Source organism: Rhincodon typus, chromosome 33, assembly GCF_021869965.1.
Source record: "Rhincodon typus isolate 14 chromosome 33, sRhiTyp1.1, whole genome shotgun sequence".
NCBI classification, from domain to species: domain Eukaryota; kingdom Metazoa; phylum Chordata; class Chondrichthyes; order Orectolobiformes; family Rhincodontidae; genus Rhincodon; species Rhincodon typus.
Genome location: NC_063364.1, coordinates 23750168 through 23774495, shown reverse-complemented (window position 1 = coordinate 23774495; position 24328 = coordinate 23750168). Strand labels below are relative to the sequence as shown.

Genomic DNA, 24328 nt, shown 5'->3' with positions numbered 1-24328 from the left:
AAATAAAAATGCTGGTATCCATTAAAAGTGATCATGAAGCTATTGAGTAGTGAAGCAAATCTGTTATCATCACCTGGACTGGGTTCTAAGTGACCAATCTGAAGCCAATGTACTTTATTGCCCTCTTTATGGCTCTGTGAAATGTTCTAGCAAGCTGGTATTATATTTAGGGATGAACAATAAATCCTGGCCTTGTCAGTGATGCCAGAATTGTTCTAAAGAAACATGGAGTTTTAGGAGCTACATAAAATTGGTTATGTTTCATAGTCAATATGCCAGTCTACATTAAAGAAATATGCTCATGATGTTATTACGGTATTGTAGTATGTAACCTCAGAATATAAAGATCTCATAGACACCTTAACTGAGGCCATTTGAAGCATGACATGCTACTAGAAGCATGCATCTCAGTTATATTCTAATAGCTTGGTGTTAGGCCAGTCACTGATGTGCTCACAAATGTAATGTTTGTACATAAGAACTAGTTGTAATAAACATCTATTTAATGCTTCAATATCATGATATCCATGTCTAGTTTATTATATGATAAGGCATTGCCATATCAGATGAAATATTCTGCTGAAGGCAACACACACGTTGCATAAAGCCATACCCTTAGCAAATTCTGATCAAATGACAGTACTGAGGTGCCAAATAGCCTACTCCTGTCCTTAATTAATAAACCTATATGCACTCTGAAAAGGACCCCTGATTCTAGCTCTCACTGATGGTGCCCATGGCTGATATTTCCAACATCTTTCAGTTAGGATCCTCACTAGGAACCCTCTAGGCTGTCACCAGAAAAGCACAACCTTGGTCAGCTACTGCTGTTGTGTAACATTGCCCACACATGGTCAGTTGGTGATGATGGAGACTGCTCCATCCCCCACTTCACCAAGCCAGTATCTTCAACAATGGAAGGAGTGAAACTGAGGATGAAAAATTTCTTTTCCTTTCAGGCATCCACATCTTGTTTTACACTCATCCTGTCATTGTCTCTATGTCAGCCATTTAATCTCTTTCCCAATGGCATCAGCAATCCAGCCTATCATGAACATTTCCACAATGTGTTGTGAACAATCTCCCTCATTATGGTTCCTGTGCAACCCATTTAATCCCTTTCCACAGTCATGTACAAAGTATCCGGCTTGGACTCTGTATCACCCTCACCCACTTTGTCTTCTGACGGGGAAAACTACCATAAATGCTCAACACAGTGTAAAGCCGAATCCTGGAACCTTCTCATGTCCTTCATTAATAATGGTAACTATTACCTGCTTCCAGTAGCAGTAGGTCCATCACTTTCTGGAGAGTATTTGATTAATGCAGCTTGTACTTAGCCTCATGATGTTCCTCTCCATCCCCAAACAGGCATATCCGCATTGTTCTGGATTTGTGCAAAGAGCTATTTTTGCTTTAGCAGTCCCCTCAGTTGCAACGTGTTTACAAATTCTGCTTGGAACTCTGCCCAGTTACACAAAACAACATTTCAGAAAAATTATCTTGGCAATCTGGATTCTCCACGGTTGCAATGCGGAAATTATTTTTTCACAGCACTGCACAGCAGTCACATGTCTAGTATAGCTTATCCACAAACATGCAAACAGGTGCCACTCGAAGGCGAAGTAGACTGGCTGTCCTTTTATCCTTTCGGAATCTGGGATCCAAATCAACAGCATTGTCACCTAACACAGCAAAGTCCAGATGCTGGACCTGGGATAATGACAAGGGTGATGTTTAAAAAAATACACCTATTGATTCACAGTTTTACCAGCCCAATTCGAGTTCTCAACCTATTGTCTTTTTAATTTTGGGCCCAACCCCCTTCCCTTTTGCTGTGGAGTAAACACAAGAATGACAAGGGTAAAAACAATTGGAAATTAGGAGATCACAGTCAGGACACCGACAAATCTGTTATAAAAGCGTTTGTTCTCAGACGGAAAAATATTTCTTTAATTAGAAATATGACATGCGCTGGTACACAAGGAGGGCAAGAGGTATTAGAACTGTGACTGAGGTTACCTAGAAACCAAGCAATGATAATTACAGCTCAAAGAGCGGAAGATGACAAAATATATTCAGACTAACCTTTACTGAGAGCATCAAGGGACCTCCTCCTGGTTGCGTGGAGTCAGCTCCGTGAGCCTGTGAGCTTTAAAAGGGGAGATATCTGGTTATAGTGGAATCAAACATACCATTTAAAAAGGTGGGAGGGAAAGATAGACAGATGGACAAAGATAAAGGGATACAAAACAGCAGGGGGAAAGAAAAAGAAAAGAAAGGCATGCAGCCTGAGGGAGAGTAACGTGCACCTGCAACCATACAATGGGGAAATGAGAGGGGTAGGCACCCACAAAGAAAGGGATGCACAATTTAGGAGAAAAGAAAGACATGAAGAGAGAAAGCTCAGGAAGACATGGGCGGGGAGAGAGAGAGAGACTCAAACAGACTCAAGGCAAAAAAAATCACAGAGAGGAGGAGGAAAAGAGGCAGCATTACCCACAGAGACGAGCAGAGAAGGCAGAATAAAAAAAAGGAAACAAAAGGCAAACAAAAGCGAGGATGTTATTTTAAAGGATGATATGGTTACCTTGGAGACAGATTAAAAACCGTTCCTATGATTCTGCAATGTTAAACCTCATTGCAGCAATTTTAACCCGTGAGAGCTGTTGTGAGGGATGGGGGGACAGCTCTCCTGGGGGAGAGATGGTCGCCATGCATGACAGGGCAACTGTTCTGCCGTTAGAAGTTACAATCGGTTAGAGTGATCCAGCTTACTGTTCCTATCTCACTGTGTTCTGCACCAATTACTTCTCTTTCAACCACAAAATGTGTCAAACTCTGCTCCCAAATTCCGCCAATAGGATAGGCCCCCATTTCTAAGTCCACAGTCCCTCAAAAGCAAAATCCTGTTCACTTTGCTAAGGATTGATAGCAGAAGAAATTTCTGCCCCTAAAGGGCTGTGTATCTTTTGGAAGTCTCTATGCCAGGTTGCTGCGGGTCTGCAGTTGGTGGAAAAGGTGTTGGTCATAGAGTTCTTGAGGCAGAGGTGGATAGATTCTTCTTAAGCAAAGAGTGAAAGGTTGTCAAGGGTAGGAAGGAATGTGCGTTTGAGGTTATAATCAGATCAGAAGTGATCTTGTTGAATGGCCGAGCAGGCTCAAGTGACTGAATGACCTACTCCTGCTATACTTCTTACGTTAGTTTGAGGATACTCAAGATTGAGAGTAACATATTTTTAAGCACTCAGAGAATTAAAGGATATGGGGGCACCATAGGGTAGTGGAATTATGGTTGAAGTGATGATGTTACTGAGTAAGCCTGGGGAGGGGGGCGTGTTATTTTTCTGCTCATATTTCTTACCTTCTCATGTCTTGGTTGGTTTTTTTTCAGTTTGGCACATGTGATGTGAAGAATTTGGGGATATTGCGCCAATAATTGATTCTGTTTGAAAGAGAGGCTAACTGAGGCACTGATAATAAATCTTCCTTAATCATCTTTAAAAAGAAGAATAATTTGTAGAGATTGAGAGTAGCAAGGGTGTGGTCAGGGAGAAGTGGAGAATGTTTTCAATTTATAACCAGTTTGATGCAATGGCCTTTGCAATGTAAAGCCTCTTTATTTTTGTCCAAGCTCTATGAATGTTTGGAATATTCTAGCAGGAATGCCACTGTTCCATCCTGATTGGCTCCCACTTAATCTCACTCTTTCCACCCCAGAAACATTGTATTTTTGTTTCTTTTGCTTGGGGTCATTCTTGTGCAGGGCCCTAGGGAAGGAGGGAGGAATCTGAAGGCATCTAACAGCCAAGCTCTTGGGTTAGTAGGGTCACTGAAAGTTGAGTCAGTGAGCTGTACCATTCTCATTCTCTCACTCTCTCTCTCTCACACACACACACATACATACACACACACATATACACACACACACACACACACACACACACACACACACATACACAGATGTTACTGATGACATAGCATCAAAAGAAGTCAATCCTTCTACTGTACGTTGGTGCTGCTTTGGAGTTCTCCCTCTCCATCTTCCTCCTTCTACCCCTCCTCCCTGCTGCCCAAATTTTTAACCAGCATCCGTAATTCAACATTGGCCCCAGTATAGCTCGGATGAAGTCAAGCCTTCAATGTACAGATTGTTCAGATTCCAATCAGCTGAGTTTTCTTTGGGTGCATTGAGAGCATTTTAACGGTGTGTTTTTTTTCAGTTGTCTCCACATTTAAGGACATTAATCACACCCTCTCCATATTTTTTTAAATCAAGCTCATGAAAACTTTGGTCAGGATTTCATTCCTTATGGAAAAAAAAACCTTAAAATTTCAGTGTGAAGGTCGCTGGCTGGTCAATGTCATTTGACCCTGGGTACCTATGAATTGTACCCCCATAAACTTCATTTAATGCTGTGTGAAACAACGTATGTATCAAATGCGCAACAATCTTAAAAATAGCACAGTTTCATTGAAATAAAATTCTGACTTGTAACATTAACAAGAAAAGATTGTCTGCAATTAAACACATAAAGGCCTCTATTTAAAAGGAATTAATAACCTGGATGAGGTCAGAAGTCACATGACACCAGGTGAAAGTTCAACAGGTTTATATGAAATCAGAAGCTTTTCAGAGCGCTGCCCCTTCACCTGACGAACAGGCAGCGCTCTGAAAGCTTGTGATTTCAAATAAACCTGCTGGACTATAATCTGATGTTGTGTGACTTCTGACCTTGTTCACCCCAGTCCAACACCGGCACCTCCACATCATAACCTAGATGAGGAAAAGCATCATGTTTGTTAAACTTTCTGAGGCAAATGATGTCTTAACAATACTTAAAAGAATTAGAGAAGATCTGCAACACTACCCTTAATAAAGAAGCAATAAATTGTGAATAATTTAAATTACATTCTGATCTCACTCATGCACATGAGCTTTTCATGCTCTAAAATAGAAATGGAATTGGAAACCTGTTCAACTGAAAAATAAGCAGAAAATTGGCCATTCGATGTATTAGAGAATTTAGGATTAGAAAAGAAATGTAACCAATTGAAATCTGTGGGTTGGTGGTAAATAGCAAAGAAGGAACAGAGAAGGAACATTTTGTTTCTTTGCCAGGGCTGTGACATGTAGAGAAATCAATCACAGTGTTCAAGATCATCAAATGAAGCTACTCAGAAATCAACACAGGTAAAAATACCATATTCCTGATATGAAACACAACACACATACCAAATTCAGAGAGCTTAGGTACAGGTCAGCAAGTGCCAACCCTTAGGGATAACTAAAATAAGCCAGAGTTTAACCAGAGTTTGGTAAAACTCATGCTATTCTCACCAAGATTGTGTTGTCCATTAAAGCCTTCTACTGTCTCCTGTTAAAACAAATAAAGTTTAGAACAAATAGTTTAACTCTACCAACTTCACTAGGACAGCTGAGGTTTAGTCCCAACATGTTGCTTTGACAGTTGCAAGTGCTAGGGCATGTATTGTGACTTGGGGCTGGATTTATTTCAGTGCTACATACTTCTCCACTGATTAGATAACCAGAGGGAAACCTGCATCAGTCTTGAGGGGAATTAAATGCCCATGAGGCACTTGAATGTCCGTTTTCATTCTTGAGGGACTTTAGTTGGAGGGGGGCCTGGAGATGGCCTCAAGAATGAAAATTCCAACCCTGTGAGCTGCCAATCAATCATAACCCTTCATTGTAGGGAAAATCAGTGGCAGCAATGGCTGCTGCAAGTAATGCACAAAGGGCTAGGCCCCGGTTCAACTCTGGATCTCAAGGCACAGGTGAGTGAGGGTAGAAATATGGTTTTGGGAAAGGATTGCCAGTCAGGGGAAGGGTTCAGATAAAAGGACAAGGGATGGCCTTCAGCAGAATTTCTTGTTTTGAGAAACAAAATTATGCCGATGGTGGCGTAGTGGTAATGTCAACTGTACCAAAACCACAGGTTGATATACAGGGGGGATGGATTCAAATCCCAACATTGTAGGTAGTGAAATTTGAACTCAACAAAAAGATCTGGAATAAAAAAAACTAGCCTGCTGGTGACCATGTAACCGTTTTCAATTGTTTTAAAACCCCATCAGGTTTACACTTGTCCTTTAGCCAGTCTTGCTTGGTCTGGCCTACATGAGATTCCAGACGACTAGAACTGAGGTTGACTCCTAACTGCCGTCTGGGCAATAATGATGGGTTATAAATACTGGCCTAGATAGCAAAATCCCCAAACCATGAGCAAATATGAAACCCTTTCCCAATGATGGATCCCTCAATTAGATACAAAGTGAAAGAGGGATTGCTCCCCCACCCACCCTCACAAAATTGCAGGCATTTAAGAGAGCTGTATGGCCACCAGGAGGAATGGGACAGCCATGTGAGTTCTGCGGAATCTCTGGTCACCACTTGGTGAACTGAGGGCCCACTGCTAACAAGCAGCTTATTAATGAGTCTAATTGCCTTCTCATCACAGGCAGGAAGGATTCCCAGATTGGACACTCCCACCCAAATTTATTAGGGATAGTCTTCTTGACATCAATGCGGACAATCCTAATTCATTTCCCATCTCCACACCACGCCCATGCCCACACCCTTGCCACCATGCCTGTTTCAATGGGCAGTACAAAACCCACTCTCTGTTACATTGCTAGAAGCTCAAAAACATATGGTAAAATCAAAGATATCGTCTCACCAGTCATGAGTATAGATCATTGTTGCTTCCCTTACAAAACTGATTCTATATGATCTGCACTCCCGATGACCATAGCTTGTATTGAAATTAAATCCATTGTCGTTAAGGGTAAAAACCAATCAATCTAGTGTCAGCTTACCTCAGTCAATAGCACTCAGAATCAGGTTATGTGTTACAGCTCCATTCTGGGACTTGAGCAAATAATCTAGATTGATATTTCAATGCAAGACTGAAGTACTTGTACATTGTGACGAGTTCTGGCTTTTGGATGAGTCATTAAATCAAGGCCTTGTCCGTCTGTTCCTAAGGATGTTAAAGATCCTAAGGCACGATTCAAAGAAAAGCTGTCCTGATGAATGTTCTTCTCTCAGGAGCGAAAATAACTTATCTGATTTGGCTTTCATTTTCATTTTATAGGACCTGCTGCATGCAGATTGGCTGCTACATTGCTTATATAAGAATAGTGACTACTTCCAGAGTAATTTATTGGTTGTGAAGGGCTTTGCAAATTTAATTTCAGTGCAGGGCCATTTATGTTGAATTTCTTTTTGTTCACATTACATAACAGTTGTTTAATACCCAACTAACTCTTGATTAAGTGCTGGTGCATTAACCCATAAAGCCCAAGAGGAACTAGAAGAAGTTTTATTTGATTGCATTTCTTGGCAGACTGAGAGACACCAAACACAAAACAAGGGGGAATACCTGAGAAGCATAGGTCTGAATATTAACAACAAACACATTTTCTCCTGCCCATCCATATTTTATTCACTCCTGTGTTTTCTCAAATCTCATAATCTTTCCTTTTTGTTTGATACACAAGCTTTTTAAATTTGTGATTAGCAGAATATATCTATTAATTTCTAATTCACCTTCTCTTTTTTGCTCTATTCTATCCTTGCTGCTGTCCTGTGCATTGACCTTTCATCTGACTTATTCAATAGCTGAAGAAAATAAAGGATTCCTGCTTCTTTCTAACAGGAATAGTCCAACTCTGCTTTCAGTTTTCTTCCTTGAACCTTCATTGATGCTGATCTATAGCCTCCAGCTATTGTCACCATGTCTTTTGACCTATTCTTCCAAAAAGAATTGATGCACTTTCATAAACTGCTACAATATCACAAACACTTCCAAAGAGCCTTGTGCCTTCCTAATATCATAAGATAAGAATGCATTCAAATTTCAAAAATTTAATACAAACACATTCTACTAACATTGTACCATGAAATCTATAAATAGTATTTTACACCACAGACTTCTTCACATGTAATAAACATATGATTTTATCACTTGCTTTTTATGTGGTCAGATACAGTTCTTATTTAGATATTGTGCAAAGCTACAAGCATGTGAAAATAGTAATAATCATTATGTAGAAGCTGGTGAGGCTATCCAACAACTGTTATTGATTTTGCAAATCATTGGATATATAAATCATTTGGTATGTGGAAATATAATCACATCCTGATTAAGACATCCAAAGCCATTTATTCTTCATAATCACATTCTCCAAATGCAATCTTCATTGAGTCAGATCATCCTTTTGTTATAATTTAGAAATGCTAATGCAATCTTCAAAGAGTTAATTGCCAACAAAATGTTGGCTGATGATATGTGCTCAGTGCACAAAAGAAGATGAGTTTACTTATAAAGGAATCTGTCCAGGACATAAATAGGGTGGACAATCAGAGGAGCAAATGTTGGTACCAGTGCAATGTACTAGAAATTTTATGGATAAGTGATCATTGCTGTCATCTCAATAATCCATTTATCTCGAACTGCTCATATGAAGTACATGTATCAGGATTTCAGCATGAACTATTATTTTATAATGAAATACATTTGGCTCTATACATCAGCATATATCTTCTCTTGAGGGGCATTAAAAGTATGTCTGATGTGGAGGAACAAAAAGATTGGGCACAATGAACAAGGAAATTGATATTGGGAGGTTTTATTTAAAAATAAAGATGTCTATGTTAAAGGGCCAAAGCATGTAATGCAGGACGACAGCACCACTGGAAACAGCTGAAGCAGACAGAGGGGGGATTATTTTGCACCAAGTTTTGGTTTTGAATGCCTGTAGAATCTGGGAGGAAAGAAAAACCAACGGAGATGACCATTCCGAATCTGGAAAGAGAATAAGTTGATTTAGGCAGTCTTTCTTATCAGTAGATAAGAAAGTTTGTGTGTGTGATGGGATGTGGAGGGCAGGGGAGAATGGGGATGCCATGAGGGGGAATGCTGTGGTTTGTAGGAGAATGCTGACAAAAGCAGCCAGGAAAGGTTAGACCATCATTCAGATAATAAATTGTTTTGATAATACAGTGAGGGACAATCAAAGTCATAATGAGAAACAAATTTTTCACGACTAGAAATAACCGATGGACTAGAGAATAAATTATTTTTGTATACTGGAGCGATAGATGCTGAACCATTAGAGGGCTAGAAAGAGGATGTGTGGACATTAGACAGTACACTGTTGAATGTTTGGAAATAGAAAGTGGAAATGGATGAAAACGAGAATAGCAGGCGCAATAACTAGCTAGCTTTCAGTATCCAAATACTCAAAAGTGCACTGTAATGTCCACCCATCCTCTTTCTAGCTAGCTAGCACTCTCTATAGATAGATAGATTCATAGATAGATAGGCACTGAGAATTGTTCCAAGTGAACTCGGCCCTGGGAGCTGTCCCTCTTCTGCCGGTGCTGAAACCAGCCGCAAACTTCGCCTTGAAACCAGGACTCTACACGTCAGTATACATCTTCTTCTGGGGGGTATCAAAAGTATAAGAGCTGTCTGATGTTGATGAACTAGAAGACTGGGCACAATGAACAAGGAAATTGATATTGGGAGGTTTTATGTAAAAATAATGATGTCTAGGTGAAAGGGTCAAAGCATGTAATGCAGGATGACAGCACTACTGGAAACAGCTGAAGCAGACAGAGGGGGCATTAGTTTGCACCAAGTTTTGGTTTTGAGTGCCTGTAGAATCTGGGAAGAAAGAAAAACCAAAGGAGATGGGAGCTCCCATCATTCCAATATTGGAGAGAGAATAAATTGATTTAGGCAGTCTTATCAGTGGATATGGGGAGCACAACCCGGGTAGCCGGCACTCTCTCCGGGAAACCTAAGATGAGAAAGGGAAATGGAGCAGGTCGAGGTGGACATTAAAGTAAAACCTTTAAGTCAATCTTAAAATAACTGTAAAATCCACCGTTAACAACGTTTCACATGTTAGTCAATACGATTATTTGAACTTGACGCGGATTTCTTCTCTCTCTTTTCACAAATTCGCCTTATCTGATTTGCTTGGGGCCGAATGACGGGAGCTCTCCGGAATTCTGACAAGAGAACGCGGCTTCATCATTGTGAATCCGCTGAACATATAAATTGGACAGTACAATATACATGTTACTAGTGTGTTACATTCGGGACCTCCTTCCCTAAAATAACTCGCTCGTGGAGCACACCCAGCAGAAGCTGTGCGAGTTACACAGCGTGTTTGCTAAAGCAGCAGGGATGTGAATGACCCAGAACGTGTCAACGCATAGAATCGGAGCGGACTCCTTCCTGCTCCTATGATGCTGCTTGGCCTGCTGTGTTCATCCAGCTCTACACCTTGTTATCTCGGATTCTCCAGCATCTGCAGTTCCTACTATCTCAAATAGATTCAGTTTGACAGGTCAAGCCACATTCACACCAACGGGTTTTTTTTATCTGTCGATGGTAATAAATGTATGGGATTTACTTGAAAGTATCCAGGCATGTTGGGAGTCTTCCACCTTAAACTCAGTTAGATTTTTTAAAAATCTAAATACAATATTTGTTCAGCTCAACATTACAAGCAATTGTCATCACAAAGTTCAAGGTTACGAGGCAAAACTACTCAGGTAAAATGGTCTCGAGACCAAAGACATACACATACAGACACCGAAAGAGTCGGCACGGACAGACAGGCACAGACAAGTTCAGAGGGGGCCAAGCAAACATCCAAAAAAAAAGCTAAAATACACATACACACGCGCGCGCGCAAAAGCAGCCAGAGAAATATCCGGATCACAGATAAGAGAGATACATAGACGGATACCGAGACCTAGACTTATAGATAGAAGCGAAGGCAGAGTGAAACACAGACACACACACACACGCAGTCAGACAGACTTTTAGAGCAAGACAGACAGGTACGAAAAAAGGGAGACCCGCCCAGAAGCCTGAGGACATAATCAGATAGACACAAGCCACAGGGAACCACAGACTAAACGTCCAGAGAGCTAACCGCTGCGTAGCTGTTATTTGGACAGACAGGAACCGCTCGCAACTGAAAACATCAGGTTTCCCGAGTTGACGAGCAACATTTACATGGGTATTGAGTTACTAGCTGGGGTGTAGGTCCTACTGGAACCTTCTTTCAATTTGAAACTCTAAAGATTGCTTTGACAAGTGAGTGTATGGCTGCATGTCGCCACGGTCCTGATTTATGTCTCTGGTGCTCTGTGAGTGTAATTTTATCTGCAAAATTCCCCGGCTCTCCTCCACTTCAGGATTGAAATCCTAGAAGAGACTAAGTGCGAGCAATCACCAGCTAGTTAATCTCTGGCATCTCCAACGGATAACCCTGTGACCGAGCAGACAAATTAGCAAGACATTTAGTTCCGCGGCCGAACATTTCGAGATGACTGCATCCCTTTTTGTGTTAGTGACAATACTTCTTCGAAGTTCCTGGTCAGGGTTCAGGTGAACTTTCTCAAGTGAGGGAGGAAGTGCTGGACACGCACTGGACACTCAGCACTGAGGTGGGGAGCTGGTGTGGCTAAGTGAAATGCTGCAGGGCGGGTTGATTTAATGATGACAGTTTAGCGATTCAATCGGGGTTGAAACAATCCTAGGTTTGTAATATGCATTTGTATTTTCGACGACTCTCTAATTACCAACCTTCAGTCTCAGTTTGCAAAACGAGTTAGACCCTCTCCAATTAGAATGTCACTGAAACGATGCAGTCGGCGCGCGTTGAAAATAAACGTGTGAGAAATGGATTAACGTGATTATTCCTGTTCATGTCTCCGGACTAATAGCTGGCAGGAAAGTTTAAAATGTAAACGCGCCGTCTCCAAATTTACCGTCGAATGGGATCTGGTCTGTTGAACACCAGGATATCAATTACACACCGAGACATTAACACATTTAGCAAAGGTACTTTGAATACAGTTTGAATCAATCAAGTTAGAATAAGTAATTTCTTTCCCTCTTCCATTACCTTTGCTCGCTTACCTGGTTCAATCTCTCCCTGCTCTTTTCTGTAGCTCGCCGTCCAGCCGTGGGGAGAAGTCTCTTCATGTCGGTAAGTGGGAGCTGACTTATGCACAGCACGGTGCTGCTGCTGGAGAATTGCAATTGAGCCCTTACTTCACAGCATTGCTGCCTCCTGCCCAGTCTGCCTCTGTTTGTCTTTATAAGTGGTGACAGTAGCAATCAGACAGGGAGACTGGCTTGACGGTGACAGCCTTCCTTATATGTTAGCTTGGAACAATAGGCAGGATTGTTTTATTTTGCCCTCCCCCACGCTCCCTTCTCACCTTTGGTAAGGGGTTGTCTGATGAAGCCCCTCTCCCTCCTCCTCATCCCACAGGTGGCCTGTCAATTACAGGGGAACTCATGGCGTCATCTTAAAGGAGGAATCTCATTTTCAAAGAGAAGACTTGTGCTTTATTTCAAAACCTCCCAATGTTGAGAGAAGGCTCTAGGCTGTGAACGAGATGTTTGCCGGAACATTCCACTTCCATCCTTTGAGGAAGGAATTGAAATCTGGTCTGTGATGATGTGGTGTATGTGTGTTGCATCCGTGTGTGTGTTAGTGTGTTGTATCTCTATTAGTCTCTGTATTCATGTTGCATCTTCATCTGTTTATGTGTGTTATATCTCTGTGTCGGTATTTGTGTTAATGTGCTTAACCCTGTGTTTGTGTTGTATCTTTATGTTGTGTGTATTTGTGTGTGTGTGTGTTATACCTCTGAGTATGTGTGTTATACCTCTGTGTATCTGCTTGTATTGTACCTCTGTTAGTGTGTTTGTACCTCTGTTAGTTTTGTGTTGTCCCTCTCTGTGTTAGTGTGTGTGTGCTGTACAATCGTGTTGGTGCGTGTTGAACATCTCTGTGTTAATGTGTGTGGTATCTCTCTGTCTTAATTTATGTGTTGTACCTCTCCGTGTTAGTATGTGTTGTACCCCACCGTGTTAGTGTGAGTTGTATCTTTCTGTGTTGGTGTGTGTTGTACCTCTCTGTGTTAGTGCGTGTGTTGTACCTCTCTGTCTCATTTGAGTTTTGTATCTTTATGTTGATGTGTGTTGTGCCTCTGTGTTATTGTGTGTCCGTGCTGTATATGTATTTGCCAAATAAATGTCAAAAGAAGGAAAGCAAAGGAAGCAAACGATTTCCAAAGCATCCCCATACTCTTCTCTCTATAAATCCGTTAAAATCTACAAAATAAAGCCTGCAGCAATCTTAAGAGGCCCGTTGCATTTAATTGATAAATGAATTCAATATCAGGCACTCATTGAGCATTGTCCCTCACTCCCTCAGCATGTTCCTGGGCAATTCAATAAATACTGGGAGTTTCTCTGAGACGGGAGAGGATAATAACGGAAATCAACAATACCTTACAGATTTAGGAGAGTGTTTTTAGAGGGACACCGCTTATATGCATTATCTTCAATTCTAAATTCACATTAGGAAGCGGGGTGACTGTATGAATCTGCATTTTATTTTTTTGCTGGTTATCTCTCTTCGGCTGCTATTAACTGCCCACACACCCGGGTGATAAAAGTCGCCAAAAATATATAGCGTTGCTAAATAAATTCTTAAACCCTTTGGGCGATATCATTCGAGCCCAAGTGTGAGATTCTGGCTACACACATTTACATTCAGCCCCGGTTGCATCTTAGACACAGCAGAGCTGTGAAAATAATTTAACATACAAATGTATTTCTGCTACCTTGGATGGGATTGACCCCGATCTGCTCCTGTTGATATAAATCTATATTGCATGCCAATCAATGATCGAGGTGAGAAAAGGAACGGGAGAAAAACCTTCTGAACTGAAAGCCCCCGTGTTAACCCCTTTTTGCATGATGTTTGTAACTGGTTGTGTTCTTTTTCCCAGCGGTGGCCCAACATTGCATTAGCCCAACATCGCTTGCCTCTAGGTAAAATTTCCCCCTTTGAATACATCCTATCGCCGTATTATTTTATACATATGATATCGAGCTGTCAGGTTATGTACACACCTTTAAGCAGTTGAGACTTGAACCTTCTGACCCAGAGATGCTACCACAAAACCTTCATAACAGAGCTTTTTCCTGGATTTGAGAGAAGCGCTGCATTACCCCCTTTAATTTGGTGGGCGACATTTATGAAATTTTAAGCTAACCTACGGGTTTGGAAACCCAACACCCATTCCAGAACACACGCCCCGATGAAATCACAGCAATTGGTGAGAAAGTGCATGGCCATGGAGTTTGGATTAGAACCAGTCAGCTTTAGCCGGGTAGCCTGTGCCTGCCAATATTCCCAGCCGTGTTAAACTGCCTGTGATAGGCGGCCAGGTTAATCGTTGAACACGGCCTTGTGCCACTGTACTGCAGCAACAGGCAGCTCTTGTACCTACTTAGTTTACCCGTTTCTGTATGAACAGGAACTCTATGGTTCATACAACGAATAATGGGGTTGTATAGCAACACACACAGGCACAAAAAACACTGACTCAACTAGTGCACGTCAGAATTTGTATTCCACGTAAGACTCCATTTCATTCAGCACTCTCTGCTTACACTTCCATTACTTTCTCCACGATGCGGTTTATCCGCTGTCTCTGAATAAAGTTGGATTCTATATGATTAGCAGACAAAGTGTTGTCACTTTGAATAAATAGATGAGCCATGATCGTTCCTTCAGGTTTATATTAAACTTGTATAATAAAGGACTTTCCCCCCTTGCGTTACATTTATTGTTTGGAGTTCAAGTCTGCTGAATAGTGTAAAATCTGACTTGTTGACTTAATTTCCTGTGTGCAAAGAGGCAGCAGATCCCACATGGTAGAACTGGAGGCATTGAATTTGGCTAAATGTTCAGGAGCTAAAAAGCAGGAAAACTGTCAGAACCTGTCTAGACTCTGATCCCTCTGGTGCTGTTAACACTCACTCAGATTCTTTACTTGACCATAAAACGTAGGAGAAGAAATAGGCCATTTGGCCCGTCAAGTCTGCTCCACCATTCAATGAGATTAGGGCCAATCTGATAATCCCCATCTCTATTTTCCTGCCTTCTCCCATTAATCCTTTATCCCTTACTGATTAAAAATTTGTCTTACATATACTTAATGACCCAGCCTCTCCAGTCCTCTGTGCTGAAGAATTCCATAGATTCAGTACCCTCAGAGAGAAAAAAAAAGCCTCAACAGTTTTAAACGGGCAATCACTTACCCCGAGTCAATGACCTGTGGTCCTAGACTGTCCCTTTCTTTAGTTAAGGGGACCTAAACTGTTTACAATATTCCAGCTGTGGTCTGACTAGTGCCTTGTATAGTTGTAGCAAGGCTTCACTATTTTTATGTTCCATTGCCTTGAAATAAAGATCAGTACCTCATTTGCTTTCCCTATTAGCTACTAAACTTGGATGCCAGCTTTTTGTGACCTAGACATGAAAGCCCCTAAATCCCTCTGTGCGGCAGCTTTCTCCATTGAAATAATGTCTTGCCAAAGTGCATAACCTCACCTTTACCCATATTATTTTCCATCTGCCAAGGTTTTGTCCACTCACTTAACCTGTCCTCGTCCCTCTGCAGATTCCTCACCTCTCCCCACCTATTCATCAGTCTCCTGTGGATCTATACCTAAGCTGTGCTCTTATGGGCATCAAAAGAGGAGCAATTTCTCTGAAAGTGTTTATGAAAAGCTTGGAAGCAAGCGATAGCTGTATGATGTATCAGTCTCACTTCTCCAGCAATGTGCACATGACACGAACCAGTGCATACATTGGTGAGCACTTCTGAGAAACTTGCTGTGCTTTCAATTTAATTAAACAGCAGCCGCACAGATTAGCCAAACACCTGCTGCATTATCTTCAGATCTCCAGCCCCTTAGACAGGTGAGGCTGTGGGGTGAGGTGGGTAAGGCTGGGGACAGTGATCTGGTTATGGTGATTGGCAGTAACATAGGTAAACAAAGGCATCGTGCTCTTAAAGCTTAGAAACAGCCATTGTTAAGTGTTCTTACAATTCATCATGTCTAACAGTTAAAACATAAATATAGTTCTCTTTAGGGCTCTGCATCCAAAACATTAATTTCTCTTCTACTCGTGGCAGCTGTAACTCAGTTGTAGCACTATCATCTAATTTATCTCTTTGTATACTTGAATATTTTTAAGACAGATTCTTGTTAAGCAAGCAGGTGAAAGGTTATTGGGATAGGTGGGAATGCAGATTTGAGTTTACAATCAGATCAGCTCTGATATTATTGAATAATAACTCATCCTCGCGGGACTGAATGGCCTACTCTGCTCCTAAAGCATATGTTCGTAAATTCATCTATAAGTCAGAAGGTTCAAGTTCCAGTTCAAAGCTCAAGCATCAGAATCAAGACTGACAGTCTGACGTCATTCTGAAGTAGGGTCACTGGACTGAAAATGCTAACACTGTTTCTCTCTTCACCGATGCTGCCAGCCCTGCTGAGTTTCTCCAGCACTTTCTAATTTTGACTCTGACACAGTAATTGCAGGAGGATGAACTGTAGGAGGTGTGGTCTTTCAGATGAGATGTTCAATTTCATCTGCTGCCACAGATAGGTTAATGAAGCCGAGTGTTGTAGCCAATACTTATCATTTGTGATGTAGGTGGTGGGAATTACTTCTATATATGTTTCATATTATTTGCAGTTCAGATTTTTGGATTTTGAAGTAGTGACAATATGGGCTTTACGGCATGGTCTGAAAGAATTAATAATTTACGTGTTGATGTTTCTTTACCAAAATGGCAGATGATGCATTTCTGGTGTTGAGGGTGTGTGCCCAGTCTATCACTTTATTAGATCATTTTATGCCTTTAAAATGGGTGTAACATCAACCAATATCTAGACCATCCTGCCCAGTTATTGTGACTCTCAATGTATCCTCTGGCTACAACTGTGTAACATCATTAACCTAGAACAGGTCTCTGATTAGTAAAACAAACGCTTCAGACTGTTTAGCAAAATACTGCAGATCAGATGAAATTAATCACATTCTCAGATGAAGCAAACTGGCCTCGGGTCATCATTGTTACCTTGTTGATTTGCAGCCAATGTTATTTCTCATTGTGTCACAGAGGGAGAGTCACTACAAGCTTCCTGTGAGATACACCTTCCAGTCTAATATTAAGACAGCTTCCAGATTCCACCTCTGAACTGAGATGAGTTTCAAGATTGCAGCAGGATTTTTATTCGGGGCATATATCTAAGTATTTTAAATTGTGACACTGATGGACACTGTGGAGAGACAGTGGTGTAACAGTAACGTCACTAACATAGCAATCCAGGAGCCCAGGTTAATGCTGTAGGGACACAGGTTCATATCATGCTGCAGCTGGAGAAATTTGTATTCAATTAACTAATTTGTTTGTTTCAGTAACACTGGAGTATGAAACTACCGCTGATTATGACAAACAAAAGTCTGTTTGATTAATGCTCTTTGGGGAAGGAAATCTACTGTCCTTACCCAGCCTTGTTTACAGGAGTGAAGTTGTTCAGGTGGAGGGGAGAAAGTCAGTCACAGTTCATAGAATCTAAAGCAGGAACAGACTATTTGGCTGTTTGAGGTTGCTTGCTCCTCATTGCTGCTCAGTAACGATTGTTGGTATCATATATAGATAGGATCAAGTCGGAGAACTTGGGTTAATAAATTTCCTTTTTGGCCTGTGGATTCTGCAGCCAATTTTAACATCTGAACTGCTGCGGGTTAAATCTGGGCAACGTCTCACCCCAACACCAGGCAAATCAGCAGCTAGCTGAATCTTTGGAGAACTGAGTGTAGCTATCCCATTAAGCATTTGACAAACTGAGGCAACAATGATACAGCATTGCTGATTTGCCAGACTTTGATGCAACATAACAACTGAGCTGCATCCGATCAAATCCATTTCCTCGTTTGATGGAAGGAGCTTCATCACTAAAGTCAGGTCATTTCACACTGAATGATAGAGTGATTACAACAGTCTCATATCTAACTTAATATGGAAACTAAAGCAGACTTTAAGTCTACACCCATCAGATGGAGTCTTGCAGCACAGATAAACATTCAAAGCAGCAATAAATTCTAAAATGTCAGGTTGATGTTGGTGCTCATTTAAATAATACTTCTGTCTCTCTTCAAAATTGTAATGATTATATCTAGAAAGAGCAAATTGATTTCAGCCAATGACTGGATTCAATCAAGCATAAATAAACAAGAGGTTTCTTGCAATCTTGATAGGTCAATTCTAAATATAAAGAGAATACAATTGGCACAAAATCCCTGGTGATAAAGCTTTTTCACTAGTTTTCTCTACTGAAGCTATTCATTTTGACTGTGAATATCTCCATGGACACTATGGGCTCAGCCAATTAGCTCTGGCTCTTCCCAAACCTCTTCCCATTTCGAGGCTTGAAATTTATCACAACCTCTCAACGAGATCAGAGAGTTCATGAGGGCAGTTGTGCAGCTGTTCGAACTTGGATAGAGCTCCCCAGTGGTCATTACTATCCCCGAGCTCATGACCCCAAGGTTTCAGCTCGCAACTCCAACTTTGGAAAGCCCTAGGCCCTGCTGTGAGTCTGAACCACGGGTTGCCTGAGTGTCAAGAATATCAGACCTGGTATTGATCTTTCCCTTTCTTGCTGTGTACACAAAGCCACATTTCCCAGTAATGGTAGCGTGTCTGCAAAAATTGAAAATTTCTTTGACTCCCCTTCAAAATTCATGAATCCTGATGTGGAGCTGAAGACCAGCCGCAGTGTTGCGGGGAAGCACTAACAGTTCAAAGGTCTGCTTTCCAATCCTTCAAACGTCCGCTGCTGGAATGCTGACTCACACCAAGTTCTGTTCACCTATCACCTCACCTTCATCTCACTGACATATATTGGCTCCTGATCTGGCAACATCTCTTTTTTAAAATCCTCAAGTTTTCAAATCCTTTTATGGACTCACCCCTGCCTATCTCTGCAACCTCCTCCAAGGTATCCTTGTACCTTCAACTGTGGCTTCTTGTAAGCTTGAATTTTCTCACTGTGCCTTGTTAGTTTGCGTTTTTTTTTCAGCTGCCCAGGCCCCAAACTTTCTCTAAAACTTTTTGCCTCTCTATTGCTCTCTGTTTCTTTAAGATGTTCATTAAAACCTATATCATTACTGGTACGGTTGGTTATCTCTCCTACAATCTCCTTCCATGGTTCAGGGTCAAAGTTATGCTGCTGCAAGTGACCTTGGGTTACTTTACTATGTCAGAGCCTCTGTAAAAAAGCAAGTTGTTGCTCCTGCAGAATATGTAGGCTGGAGGAAATAGAGGACAGTTATGCAAGAGGAACAACTGACCTTCTGCTGGGTAACTTTCTGTGGTGTGATTCCCTCAGATCACATACATTCCCAAGTAGGTAAGAAAATCTCTCTGCACCAGGGTATTTTTTTTTCCCCACTGACCTTCAGTCACTGGGAACATGATCATTCTACCTCAGGAGGAATTGGTTGCCCTTAAAGGACACAAACACAAAGAGTGCTGGAGGTACGCAGTGGATCCATTATCCTCTATGGACAGACAAGAATCAGGTTAACATTTCAGGTGTCTGAACCCTCTGACTGACTGGAAAAAGGAAGAACTTGTCCTTATATTCTTCAAGATTTCATAAAAATAAACTTGCCATAGTCCCACTCTGTCATTAGAGAAAGGTGCCTGATGTTAAGGTTGAGTGGACAGGAGGGTTGCCACACCCCAGATGAGGGATGAGGTCAGGAAGGGAGGACTGTCATTGTGACCTCAGTCAATGCTTTTGGCATAACTCCGCATTGCAAACCAGCCATCCAGCTAACTGAGCTTACCAAATCCCCAAAAAGAAACGGGTACAAGAGTTTGCCATTTGGCCTATCAAGGTTGATCCATTCCTGAGATATTACTTGATCTTTCACCTTATACCTCCAGCCCTATCCCCATAATCCCTAATATCCTCAGTATGAATGTTCTCAGTATCACAGCCCACAACCCTTTAGAGCAGAAAATTCTAAGGTTTCACAACCCTTTGAATAAAGAAATGTCTCCTCATCTCACTCTGAATTGGCCATCCCTTTGCCTAAGAATGAGTCAGTTGCATTGTTTTCTTGCTGATCAGTTTGACTGTGAGGCTTTCAGCTTTATTTAAAAATCTGTAATCAGCGTTCTCAAAAAGAACACTGAAATATCCAACATTTGGTACAAGGGTCACTGAAGCAGATATTCTAAATCAATTAAGATATGTATATTACCTCATACCGAGAGAGCTGCAAAGAGAATGGAAGGAACAACGATGAAGCAAAGTAAGGAAGAAAACGGATCAAAACATCAAAAAGAGAAAAGAATGAAGCAAGTGAGAGAATGAAGGAATTGAAAGGTGAAAGCAAAATGAGGAATGCAAGAAAATGGCTAAAGGAGTATTTCCATTAAATTGAAATGAAGCATTTGTGTTTGGGAGACTCATTGTTCATTTGGGGAGGGATTAATAAACATTGTTTGCTGCTGCTTCGAAAATCGAAACCTGCTAAACAAAAATCTCCCAGTCTGGAAGAAGACAATAAAGTAATCATTTCTGATTTACACTCATCCTGCTGCAGATGAAATACTGGCAGCAGCTGAGAAGCACGTGGTTACCAATGCTGATTACCACTGTGATTTTGCTGCTCTTTGCTCCTGGTCAAAGGCTGGTACTGAAGCTGAAATAAACGTGTGAATTGATGGATTTTTTTTTAGAAATTGATTCATAATTAGTTGGCCGATAGAATCCAGCAGAGACTATCCATGGGCGGGTGTTAAATGTGAAGTCTAATAGGATCTATCAGTTGAGGTACTTAATGAGGCATATATGTTCCTCCCACTCACAACATGGAAATAATTCATGGTGCAAATGATGGCCATTCAGCCCAAATGTGCCTGCCGAAAAAAATGAATTCTCCTGCCTCCCCTGCTCTACAAGATAGTGAATCGACGCTTCCCCACCTTTTAAGTGAAAAACCTTCTCCTAAGTGCCTTTCTCATCATTCTAGCAATTATTTAAAATTAACCCCACTAGTTATTAACCTCTTTGCTAAGGGAAACAAATCCTTCCTATCAACTCGATCTAGGTCCCTCCAGACCGACCAAGCCTGCAAGCTTCCAATCACATATGTAATGATGCGTATCTTCATTTGCGAAAATGCTGTGCTGCCATGGTATCTTTGGGACGGCACAAGGGCTCAATAGTCAGCATTGCTGCCTCACAGCAGCGCTGTCCAATGTTTGTTCCTAGCCTTGGCCGACTGTCTGTGTGGAGTTTGCACATTCTCCCTGTGTTTGTGTGGATTTTCTCCCATAGTGCAAAGATGTACAGGTTAGGTGGATTGCGGCCAGGCTAAATTGTCCATAGTCTCCAGGGCTAGGGGGATTAGCCATGGAACATGCAGGGTTACAGTGATAGGGTAGAGAGGTCAGTCTGGGCGGGATGCTCTTTCGTGGGTTAGTGTGAACTTGATGGGCCAAACGGCATACTTCCACACTATCGGGATTTTGTAATTTCATACATTTCAATTTAATCTGCCCTCAGCCCCCTATTTTCCAATGAAATGTAATCCTGCCTGTCTGATCTTTACTCATTTCTCAATCCTGCCATCTTAAAAGAATCTTTAACACTTGGAGAAGGTGTTTTTTCTAACTTACTGACATCCCAGTAAGTTGAGCTTGATGGTTGGAAGAACAGGAGTGAAGGGTGACTGGACTGAAATGTATGAGATTCTGAACAGTCTTGATAGGGTGAGTGTGTAAAGGATGTTTCCTCTTGTGGGTGAGTCCGGAACTAGGGTGGTGGAAGTGGGAACATTGAATATTTTTAAGGTGTTGGTGGATAGATTCCTGTTGAAATGGGTATCAAAGAGCATCGGGGATAGATGGGAATGTGGATTTTGGAACACAAATAGATTAACCATGATCTTAATAAATGTGTAAGGGCCTGAATTGTCTATTTAAGATCCTATTTTGCACATTTGCATATTTGTGTTGCACGGTGATCAAAGACGTGTTTTTCTAGGCAACAGAAGCAGAGAGCTTGACTGGAAAAATGTTGCGTTTGCATATCAATCTTACTGCAATACATCAGATAATGAAGAAAACATAAATGCAGAATATAGCCTCAAGTTAACATTGTGAGAGTTGGACAATGGGACAGTTTCAAAACAGCAAATGTTAATTTACATAAACTGAAATTACTGGAGAAACTCAGTGGGTTTGGCGACACCTGTGAAGAGAAAGCACAGACGATGTTCCAGGTCTAGTGATTCTTCTTCAGAAATGTCAATTTAAGATCAATACAAGAGAAATAATTTAAAAGAAAAACTGACAATAAATCTTAGTATAGTGTGTGGGATAGGCTCCAATTGGAATAAACACCTGAATATTTGAGAGAAACTATTCTTTACTAAAGTGGGGAAAAGTCCAGGAATCTGTATGGTTGAGATTAGATGGGCTGAGTGGTCTTTTCTATCAATCGTGACTTCTGTAAAGACAGTAGCAGCTGAGACAGGAGTGGAATGGGGAGCTGAATGAGGTCACTGTTACAGCAGAGCACTTACAAAGGCTGAAAATGGAACTCAGAGCCTTTAATTTAAACACAAGCAGTGTGCTCTGCTTCTTCCTGAGCACCCTGCCGTACGCACAAGAGAAACAATACGATGAGCGAAAATCTCATTTTGCCCTAATTTTTGTTTAAAGTACAGAAGCATGTAAATTGAAGCAAGAGCCAATCGTTCATGAACTTGGTTTATACCGATCTTCAGAGGATGGCCCCTGGGCTGTTTATCGAGTTGGTGATTCGTCAAAAGGAGAGGAAGGGAGAAAAAAGAAGTGTACAATTCTTGGAAGCTATAATCATATTAACCAGGCAACAAAACCAACGAGAAGGTCAACATTACCATCTTACACAGCACAGGGTTTAAAGGTCCAGGAAACAGATGTTCGCCTGTATCAGTGTTACACAAATAAAGGCAGAATGGGCCCCTGTTTGTTTTAGAAAATCATGTGTAATTCATTCTGTAAAGTAACGGTGAACATATGTTTGATTGAACGTGGCCAGAGCAGTCTTTCTCTCACCTCCCCCTCAATATCCACAACATTGTGCCACGTCCAAATTATTCAGATGGCACTCACCCAAACTTTGTCCTGTCGCTGATTATTACATTGATGCCTTTTAGCCTGCCATCTCCTCTAAGCAAGGCAATGGTTAGATGCAGTCGCATATACTAGACAATTTCCAGATTCTTTTCCTTGTTGGTGCTGAATTAGCTCACTTCAATCATGTTAGTTGTTTGAGAGCGTGGGGGAGGTGCATTTGCAAAGTGTGAGGGGTTGTTGGCCTAGAGCACATTGGGATGCAATAGGAAAAATCTTCAGTCAGGGTTCCTGCTCCTGATCACAATCTAGTGGCCCATGCTTGGAAGTGCCTGGGGTATTAAGTCAAGGCATCCCAGATGCTACCCTATGAGACCTCAAGAACTTTTACCCTTTTTAGGAATGTCAAATTTAAATTGGTAACTTCAGTCTACAGGAAAGTCGGAGGAAGACAGGGTAGTGAAGAAGATGCTTGGTATGCTTGGCTTTATTGGTCAGTGCATTGAGTGTAGGAGTTGAGAGGTCATGTTGCAGCTGTACAAGACATTGGTTAGGCCACTTTTGGAATACTGCATTCAGTTGTGATCTCCTTGCCACGGGAAAGATGTTGTTAAACTTGAAAGGGTTCAGAAAAGATTTACAAGTATGTTGCCAGGGTTGGAGGGTTTGAGCTATAAGGAGAGGCTGAATAGGCTGGGACTATTTTCCCTGGAGTGTCAGAGGCTGAGGGGTAACCTTATAGAGGTTTATAAAATCATGAAGGGCATGGATAGGGTGAATAGTCAAGGTCTTTGCCACAGGATAGGGGAGTCCAAAACTAGACAGCATAGGTTTAAGGTGAGAGGGGAAAAAATTAATTCGGGACCTAAGGGCAAATTTTTCACACAGAGGGTGATGCGTGTATGGAATGAACTGCCAGAGGAAGTGGTGGAGGCTGGTACAATTACTACATTTTGAAGACGTCTGGATGGGTATATGAATAGGGAGGGTTTAGTACGATAAGGGCAAATGCTGGCAAATGGGACTAGATTAATATAGGATATCTGTCTGGCACGGCCGAGTTGGACTGAAGGGTCTGTTTTTGTGCCATACATCTCTATGTCTTTATGATTGTATAACAGACTGAGTCACATTTCAACCTTCCCCCTGCCATTCAGTTTTGTAAGAGCTGAGCAGTGAACAGTAAGCATGGGAGCAACTGTCAGTCTGCTCCTGTGGCAAACACACAACTGAAGATGCGCTGGGTCA

The 24328-nt window shown here is 41.4% G+C and overlaps 2 long non-coding RNA genes across 2 annotated transcripts in view; one reads left to right on the top strand and one right to left on the bottom strand.

Moving 5' to 3' along the window:
• Positions 1-12168, bottom strand: part of LOC125486811 — a 54280-nt gene extending 42112 nt beyond the window's left edge. Inside the window, exons 1-2 of the long non-coding RNA XR_007265440.1 lie at positions 11973-12168; positions 2089-2152 (exon numbers count right to left, since the gene is read on the bottom strand). This is a non-coding gene — a long non-coding RNA (uncharacterized LOC125486811). The remainder of the gene's footprint in view (positions 1-2088; positions 2153-11972) is intronic.
• Positions 11739-22955, top strand: LOC125486810. Its single transcript, XR_007265439.1, has 3 exons — positions 11739-11894; positions 12005-12042; positions 22685-22955. It is a non-coding gene; the product is annotated as an uncharacterized LOC125486810 (long non-coding RNA).
• Positions 22956-24328: the final 1373 nt, after the last annotated feature.